Raw genomic sequence first — 10,273 nt, 5'->3', positions numbered from 1 at the left:
GCTTCCTATGTATAGGGACTTTATAAGCAAACAAATTATCAAGACAAGCAAAAACCACCATATGAAAGGAAGAAGAAAGAAACAATAGCAATCTCAACATAATGAGTGGTAATTTTGTAACATGAAAATTTCTACAACCATGTTTTCACCTCTCGTAATAATTACATGTAGGACCATAATCAAATTCAACAATATAACTATCACATAAAATTTTCTCTTCATGATCCACATGCATGCAAAGTTGACACTCTTCTGAAATAGTGGGATTGTCATAAAATAAAGTCATGACCTCTCTGAACCCACTTTTATCAAAATTTCATGAGATTGAATCTTCTCCAAATATGTGGAATATAAAGTCGACACTCTTCCAAACCCACTTTCAATATTATTGCAAACATTATTATCAATCTCATATTCATCACGGGGCTTAAATAAATTTTCAAGATCATAAGAAGAATCACCCCAATCATGATCATTGCAACAAGCAGTAGGCATAGCAAAATTAGCACCGCCAAGCTTAGGGTTTTGCTTATCATTAACATAATTGACATTAATAGAATTTATAATAACATCATTGCAATCATGCTTTTCATTCAAAGATCTATCGCGAATCACTTCATAAAGCACTTCATCACAATTTCTAGATTCACGGATTTCAAGCAAAATTTCATAAAGATAATCTAGTGCATTCAAGTCAATAGCAATTGGTTCATTGTAGTTGGATTTCTTAAAAAGATTAGCAAGTGGATGAGGATCCATAAAATTTCTCATTTCTGATTTTCAATAAATACACAATTATTCCAACCAAACAAGCAAACAAGCCAAATAAGACATAAAGGCAAACGAAAAAAGGACAAAAGAGAAGGGCGAATAAAAAGGCAAATCTTTTCGAAAATCGTTTTAGAAGTGGGGGAGAGGAAAATGAGAGGCAAATGGCGAATAATGTGTCGGTGTACAAAAGTAGGGGCTCTCCTTTTGCACCCCTTAACTTGTGCACGGGCAGTCAAAGCTGCGCTCACAGCCACACTAAGCAGGGCAGGGAGGGATTCCGGAGCAACGCCAAGGCCAGATACACTGAAGAACAAAGGGGCAAGGTGGAATCCCCTGGCAAGATCCTTGCCGAGGCGACCTCCGCGGCCCCGGTAAGAGCCTTGCCGGGGCAACTTGCCCAACACCAGCAGAGCGAGCCGCCCTTGAGCCCAGGAGTTCCAAACACCGCCAACAACTACATTGAAACCAAGGCTCGGGAGGCACCTCTGTGGTCACATGCAGATCTTTGTCAAGATCATGAACACGTAAGATCAGATGAGGACCAGAAGATGGCGAGCCCCGACGAGACCCTTGGCGGGGACGACCGCGACGCCATGGAGAGACCCTTGCCGGGGGCCCGGCAAGACCCTTGCCGAGGACACCAGCAGGGCCACAGCCAGGCCCACGTGTGCCAAAGCTCCACCGCTGTCCCCAAGCAGCTGCTAGCTCAACCAGCTGGGCAGGCACCTGCGTGGCAACGAGCGGCCTCTACACCGACCCAGCAAGCACCGGCGTGGTGGCATGCAAGTCTTCCTGAAGGCTCCACCATCGCGCCAGCCCAGCAGCCAGCCAACGTGGTGCCATGATGCCTCATCAGCTCAAACGCGTGTCGAAGCCAGGCGTGGCAGCGACAGCTGGGACGTGCTTCCTTGTCATCCACGATAAATTGAGAGGGGCATGTCGGCAGCGCATTAAATGCGTTTGTCCAATGGTGCCAGAGGATAGGCTCATCCATTATACACCTTTCCACCTCCTGTGTGCCACTGTGGCAGCCCCTTTTTCTTATAAAAGGAGGCCCGAGGCGACCAGGAGGAGGATTCGGATCTTTTGGGCAAAGTTGCGCCCCGTAGGTAGCTCAAGAACACAAGAACACTCTCAATACATCCACCAAAGCAGGACTAGGGTTTTACGCATCCTCGCGGCCCGAACCTAGGTAACCGATCCGTGTGCTTCCTGTCAGGCCCGCTCTTTCCACAACCCCGCGCTCGCCAATCGTAGAAGGGATCCCAGTGATCCCATATGTGTCGATTTCCCCCGACATCATGTAATGCAAGAGATGAGAGATTTGTGATGGGTACTTGGTATGTCTTGACTTGGCGTAGATTTCACCAGCAACTGATAGAGGCAAAGGTGTCTCGTCTTTCGATGAGATGGTGACTATCGTTTTGGAGGAAGTCGACTTTAACGATCTGACTACGAATGTGCGAGGACGTCGCGCCCTAGCAATCGCTAAACCAACTCTGAGAGGTTATTGACCACGCCGGAGCATGGTCAACCTGACCGTGAAGGTCTGTTTCCTGCAGGCAAACAAAGAACAAGCAAGAAACTAAGATTGCAATCTGGATATTGCGAATATAACAGGAAAGCTTTATTGATCAAGGTGGGGTTCTGTGACGCCTTTGCCTGGTCGTTGAACACAAACGAAGTATGCGAAGTTGCAGCTATGGCGAACTTTAATCTAAACAAAACCCCAAAGTCTAAACGATGCCCTAAGGGCTGTATATATGGAGGAAGAGGGGGGAATTTCGTGGCCCTTCGAGGAGGGGTCCGAAACCAACCCTAACTCTTGTTTCCCCACACATACGGGCTCTAAAAACAGCCTATACTCAAGTATTTTGGGCTGTGGCCAACTCTCAATAGCTTCAATCTTGGCTTTATCAACTTCAATTCCCTGCGGAGTAACAACATAGCCAAGAAAAGATACTCGATCGGTCCAAAAGGTGCACTTTCCAAGGTTACCAAACAAACGTGCATCACGTAGAACAATAAAACAACACGTAAATGTTCCAAATGTTCCTCCAAAGATTTACTATAAATCAGTATATCATCGAAATAGACTACCACAAATCGTCCAATGAAAGCATATAAAACTTCGTTCATTAATCTCATTAAAGTACTAGGTGCATTAGTTAACCCAAAAGGCATGACTAACCACTCATATAAACCAAACTTAGTTTTAAATGCAGTTTTCCATTCATCTCCCAATTTCATACGAATTTGATGGTATCCACTACGCAAATCAACTTTGGAGAATATTGTAGAGCCACTGAATTCATCAAGCATATCATCTAGCATAGGAATAGGATGATGATAACGAATAGTAATATTATTAATGCCTCTATAATCAACACACATATGCGATGTACCATCCTTTTTCGGCACTATAATAATAAGAACAGCACAATGACTAAGGGATTCGCGAATATAACCTTTATCGAGCAGCTCCTGGACTTGACACATAATCTCCTTTGTCTCCTTTGGATTGGTAAAGTACGGTGCACGGTTGGGTAGCGAAGCACCGGGAATTAAGTCAATCCGATGCTCAATCCCTCGAATAGGTGGTAATCTCGGTGGCACGTCTTGTGGAAAGACGTCAGCGAACTCCTGCAAATGTTAGTAACAACAAGCGGCAAAAAAGAAGACACGTCCTCGAATGAAAATAATGCCTCTTTGCACAGAAAAGCATAGCAAATGGATTTGCTGAAATTCTAGATCGTCAATATCAAATTTGGTGGCAAGTAAACATGCACTTTTCAATTTAATTTCAGAAGCAACACTAGATGGTTTATTATTAGGCTTCATTTCTTGGTCAAATTCTTTTGCCACAATCTGATTTTCACTCTTGTTGTGCTCCTATTTTGCTTTATTAGCTCTATTAATATCATCTTTCAAAATGGAATCAGGAGTCATAGGAAGAAAAGTAATACGTTTATCCTTATGAACAAGAGTATACTGATTGTTTCTACCATGGTGTACAGATTTTTTATCAAATTGCCATGGTCTACCAAGTAATAAGGAACATGCTTGCATGGGTACCATATCACAATCAACATAATCAACATATGTAGAGATACTAAAATGCACAAGAACAATACGTGTTACCTTAACCTTGCCGCTGTTATTGAACCATTGGATATAGTAATGATGTGAATGTGGTCTTGTGGTGAGAGATAGCTTCTCCACCATCTCCATGCTAGCCAAGTTGTTGCAGCTCCCTCCATCTATGATGACGCAAACAGAACGTTCCTTCACAACTCCCTTTGTATGGAACAAATTATGCCTCTGATTTTGCTCTGCTTGTGTGACCTGCACACTCAAAACACGTTGAGCAACTAAACATTCATACCTGTCAGCGTCTTCAGGAGCCATGTATTGCGTCTCATTTTCTGAATCATCTCTACTGTGTTCTTCATGTGTAATAAGAGCCAAATTCTCCTCATCATAGTCACTAGCGGACTCATAACCACAATCCCCAGTAGCAATCATCACACGCTGAGATTTTCATTCTCTTGCATAATGACCTCTTCCCTTACAACGACGACAAATAATATCACTTATGTGCCATGTTGATGCCATGGAAGAAGAAGAGCTCTGTATAGGCCTGACAGGTGTGCTCTTGGTAGATAGTGGTGGTTGTGCCTACTTTCTTGTATCACGACTAGAGGTGGCAGCTAATGGAGGTGCTAATGCAGTAGAATGTGTGGAAGTAGAGGATGCTCATGGTGTCCATGAGGAAGGTTGACCTGCAGAATAGTTAGTTCATGCCAATGCCTTTCGATCCTGCACTTCACGTTCAGCTTTACAAGCAAGATGGAATAAACACGTGATATTATTATACTCCTTATACTCTAGAATGGTCTGAATCTTTCTATTTAATCCACCCATAAAATGTGCAAGCATAGCTTCATTATCCTCAACAATACCACATCTAATCATACCAGTTTGTAATTCCTGATAATATTCCTCTACAGAATTTTTTCCTTGTCTTAAACGCTGCAATTTTTGAAGTAATTCACGTTGATAATATGGTGGAACCCAACGAGTACACATATCGGTTTTCAAAGCAGCCCAAGTGGTTGGAATATTATTCGGATATAATCTACAATGTTTAGAACACCACACACAAGCAAAACTAGTGAAAGCACAAAGTGCAGCAGCAACACGTCTCTCCTCAGGATATTCTAAACATGTAAAACATTGTTCGGTTTCTAACTCCCAAGTAAGATATATATCAGGAACATATCTACCCTCAAATAGTGGAATATTTAATTTTAGTTTAGGGAGATGGTCATGATCTCGTACCTGAGGAGGAGCCCTACCATTGCGATTATTTGTGTGGACGACCTGGTGGTTGTGGTGCTGGTGGTTGCACGGAGTTCTGATTTTGATAAACCTCATCCTCGTAATCTCCCGCATAATCATCCTACTCCTCATCAGCAGCAGGAGCCATAGAAGTATCAACAGCAGCACCAACAGTTTGCCCAGGCTCAAGAGGAACACGGCTCACTCGGTAGAGGGCTGTTTCGCGATGTGGAGGTAGTCGTTGTTGTTGTTGTTGTTGTTGTTGTTGTTGTTGTTGTTGTTGTTGTTGTTGTTGTTGTTGTTGTTGTTGTTGTTGTTGTTGTTGTTGTTGTTGTCGTTGTTGTTGTTGTTGTTGTTGTTGAAGAGGTGCGGCAGGTGCCGCAAGTGGTGGTTGTGGAAGACGCACAAGCAGTTCATCAAATTTGTTATTGAGCTTTGTTTCTAACGTCTTCTCAAGGCCAGTTACCTTATCCATGGCCTCTTCAAAATTGTCCAGCACATCTTGCACCTGTTCAGTCATCATTTGCTGAAATTTATCATGCAACTCCTTATTCGTCATGTTCTCCCAGTCAGTCTCATCGACTTGTGATCCAGCCATGGTTAGCAGCAATAGAAAGACACCAGAATATGATCCTACAGACTACTAGAAAATGGTGGTGGTGGGGCGTCACAAATTCGTCAAGCAAATCTCAAATTCTTACCAGTTCTTACCCAGCAGCAGGAGGTGATTGGCAACCATCGTAGTCAAAACTCTCAAAGCTTGGATAGAGCGATTACTAGGGAGAATCAAACGCACGATGTAGATGTATGTGGAGCTGGGACGGCTTATAATATGGTAGCAAAGAGGGTCAGCAATAATCAACTCAGAGATGCAAAGTTTAATAAACGCTCAACGACGGTACTATGTTGGTCCTAGGCGAGACCGTGCTAGAGATACGAGCCTAGAACACTAACAAAATCACGGCGCTACATGTAAACAAGGGAGGAGCACACTCTGAATTTTTTTTCTCTTTTTTTCTTTCTTTTTCTTTTTTTGCACTTTTTTCCTCTTTATTTTGCTCCGCAGCATTTTTTCGAAAAAGTCTACAAATGGTCTAAAAACTGCCTGGCCAGAATTTTCCAGACTTCGTTTTTTTAAACAGGAACTATTTTTCTACTGCGGGTATCACGAAAGTTCGGGAGTCCTACTCTGCCACGACTCGGGATATGGCATTATATGGAAATCCAAGACAGAGTAACAAAATACTCGACTCGGTCTGGTGGCGGAGATGAATCTGGTGGAACTCGGACTGGTGGCGGCGATGAATCTGGTGGAACTCGGACTGGTGGCGGATATATGTTGTAGGTGGACTCGGATTGGTGGTGAACATGTGGTGGTGGTATATGGCAGCGGCGATGAAGTTGGTGCAGTGGTGGTATACGGCAGCAACGATGATGATGATGATGCGATGGTGATATATGGCGGCGGTGACTTGAAAACCTGTGAACAGAACTCGAAACTCTAAAGGACAAGACGCTAAAACCAGCAACTTGACACGACGATGCAACCGCAAATTCAACAAAGCAAATACAGGAAAAATTATGAAAAGGCTCAGATTGGTTCGGATAGCATGAACTAACCCTATTTTTTTGGCTTTTTCGTGGACTATAGGTATGAAGAACATACTCGATCTAAACTGCAAAAAAACTGTGAAATCTCACCGAGCAACCTGGAAATCTGATACCACTTGATAGAGGCAAAGGTGTCCCGTCTTTGGATGAGATGGTGGCGATCATTTTGGAGGAAGTCGACTTTGACGATCCGACTACGAACATGCGAGGACGTCGCGCCTTAGGAATCGCTGAACCAACTCCGAGAGGTTATTGACCACACCAGAGCACGATCAACCTGACCACGAAGGTATGTTTCCTACAGGCAAAGGAAGAACAAGCAAGAAACTAAGATTGCAATCTGGATATTGCGAATATAAGAGGAAAGCTTTATTGATCAAGGTGGGGTTTTGTGACGCCTTTGTCTGGTCGTTGAACACAACCAAAGTACGCGAAGTTGCAGCTATGGCGAACTTTAATCTAAACAAAACCCCAAAGTCTAAATGACACCCTAAGGGCTGTATATATGGAGGAAGAAGGGGGAATTTCATGGCCCTTGGAGGAGGTGTCCGAAACCAACCCTAACTCTTGTTTCCCTACACACACGGACTCTAAAAACAGCCTATACTCAAGTAATTCCAAATTACATGGGTCTGGCCCAATAATAAGGTGACGCGGCACCTATAATAGCCTCTGGACGAAATTTATGAAGTGTCATCTTATATATTTCGTCCAAGGCTTCACGCACTCATTATGGTGGCTTCAAAGTCCTGCAATCATCACTTGTAACTCCGTTTTGATTCCCCTTGCGCATGCCATCATCTCCATGCTTGATCTTGCTCCAATGATCATCCTTCTTGTCCAAGCTAGGCCCTGCATTTGTAAGCAAGACAAATGTATCCAATTTAGGCAGCATCATATTCTCACGAACATTAGAATCATTACCAAGAAACGAAAGTACCTGGCAATTTAATTGGCGTGCGCGAGCTCTAGTAATTGGTCCTGTATATTATCAGTAGGGGCAGTGGGTGTAACTTTGTTAGTGATGTCCTCATCAGCAACGGCGCCAGAAATTCTCCCCGGCAATGGCGCCAAAAATTCTTCCTGCTACTTCTTGAGCTTGCATTGGTTTTTCCCTTGAAGAGGAAAGGGTGATGCAGCAAAGTAGAGATAAGTATTTCCCTCAGTTAGAGAACCAAGGTATCAATCCAGTAGGAGACAACGCACAAATCACCTAATACCTGCAGAAACAATCAAACACTTCCACCCAATGCGATAAAGGGGTTGTCAGTCCCTTCACAGTCACTTGCAAAAGTGAGATCTGATAAAGATAGATAAAACTTAACAAAGGATATAGTAAATATTTTGGGTTTTTTGGGTTTATAGATTGGAAAGTAAAAGATTGCAAAATAGTAGGTAGGAAACTTATATGATGGAAAATAGACCCGGGGGCCATAGGTTTCACTAGAGTCTTCTCTCAAGATAGCAAATAATACGGTGGGTGAACAAATTACTGTCGAGCCATTGATAGAAAAGTGCAAAGTTATGACAATATCTAAGGCAATGATTATGAAATATAGGCATCACGTCCGTGTCAAGTAGACCGACTCCTGCCTGCATCTACTATTACTCCACACATTGGCCGACTCTTGCCTACATCTAGAATATTAAGTTCATGAAGAACAGAGTAACGCTTTAAGTAAGATGACATAATGTAGAGGAATAAACTCAAGCAATATGATGTAAACCCCATCTTTTTATCCTCGATGGCAACAATACAATACGTGCCTCGCTATCCCTACTATCACTGGGTGAGCACACCGCAAGATTGAACCCAAAGCTAAACACTTGTCCCATTGCAAGAAAAACCAATCTAGTTGACCAAACTAAAATGATAGTTCGAAGAGAATTACAAAGATATCAAATCATGCATAAAAGAATTCAGAGAAGATTCAAATAATATTCATAGATAAGTTGATCCAAAATCCGCAATTCATCGGATATCGACAAACGCACCACAAAAGAAGATTAGATCGGATAGATCTCTGAGAACATCGAGGAGAACATGGTATTGAGAATCAAAGAGAGAGAAGAAGCCATCTAGCTACTAGTTATGGACCCATAGGTGTGTGGTAAACTACTCACGCTTCATCGGAAGGGCAATAGATTTGATGTAGAAGCCCTCCATGATCGAATCCCCCTCCGGCAGGATGCCGAAAAAGGCCCTAAGATTGGATCTCACGGGAACAGAAGGTTGAGGCGGTGGAAAATTGTTTTCGTGGATGCTTCTGGTGGTTTGGGAATATATGTGCATATATAGGAGGAAGATCTAAGTCACAGGGTCACCGAGGGGCCCACAAGGTAGGGGGCACTCCCTACCCCCCTGGGCGAGCCCTCCACCCTTGTGGCCGCCTCCTGGCTCTTCTAACTTGTGCTCCAAGTCTGCTGGGTGTCTTCCGGTCCAAGAAAAATCATCGCAAAGGTTTTATTCTGTTTGGACTCTGTTTGGTATTCATTTCCTACAAAGCTCAAAAACAAGGAAAAACAGAAACTGGCACTGGGCTCTAGGTTAATAAGTTGGTCCCAAAAATAATATAAAATAGCATATTACGGGCCTGTATCGTGCCCACGGGACCCCCGTGCGCACGGGCCCAACTTACCCCGTGCGCACGGGCCCTACAGGATGGACGGCTGTGATTGCTGTTTGGGCCTCCTCTTCATCCACCTCGTCCCTCACCTCCAGCCACCTATATATTCCATACCTAGACCATTTGTTAGGGTTAGCAAAGGATATGACATGATCTATGTGAGCTTTGCTCCTTGTACCACTCCTCCCCTTGAGAGAGAGAGAGAGACCTCTCCATTGGAGATCAAGACCTCCTATGGAGAAGATCCCTAGTGGATAGATCAAGACCTCCTATGGAGAAGATCCCTAGTGGATAGATCCCCATCATAGGATCACCAAGACCTCATTCCTCATAGGATTGGGATGAACTAGTACCTTGTATCTTTCCTTTGTTGTCTTTGAATCATTGTATCTCTCTTTGTGTGATTGGATCTAGTCAATTGAGTGTTTTCCCTCGTGTGTTCATCTTATTCTTGGGGATTCCCTCTCCAATTCGTGAAAGATCTCCACTTAGGGTTCCACCCTACACCATTTTGGTATCATGAGCCATGGTTTCTCACGAAATTGGAGCCCCCCTTTTTGTTTTATAGCCTAGTTTTGTTGTGTTCTTCCCCAATTTCGAAAATCCCCACCAAAAATAGCCCCAATTTTTTTTGTGATTTGTTGGTTTGGTGATGTTTTGTTGGATTTGATCCATGGATTTGCTTGGTTTCAAGTGGATCTGGCCCTCCCCCATCTTTTCCCTACCTTCCATCCCCAAAATCTCCCTAATTTTGCCCAAGAAATCTCCAATTTCCGCCTCGAAATCGCAAAATTTCCGCCCACCCCGTGCCCTCCAACCCCAGACCCCGTGCGCACGGGCCCCTGAAAAACTCTCTGGACACCCCATGCCCACGGATCAATACCGTGCGCACGGGACCCCGTGCCCATGGGCTCCTACCCCCG

This window comes from Triticum dicoccoides, chromosome 2A (assembly GCF_002162155.2).
Source record: "Triticum dicoccoides isolate Atlit2015 ecotype Zavitan chromosome 2A, WEW_v2.0, whole genome shotgun sequence".
Taxonomy (NCBI): Eukaryota; Viridiplantae; Streptophyta; class Magnoliopsida; order Poales; family Poaceae; genus Triticum; species Triticum dicoccoides.
The sequence above is the reverse complement of the archived record's forward strand: the minus strand, read 5'-3'. Positions refer to the sequence as shown.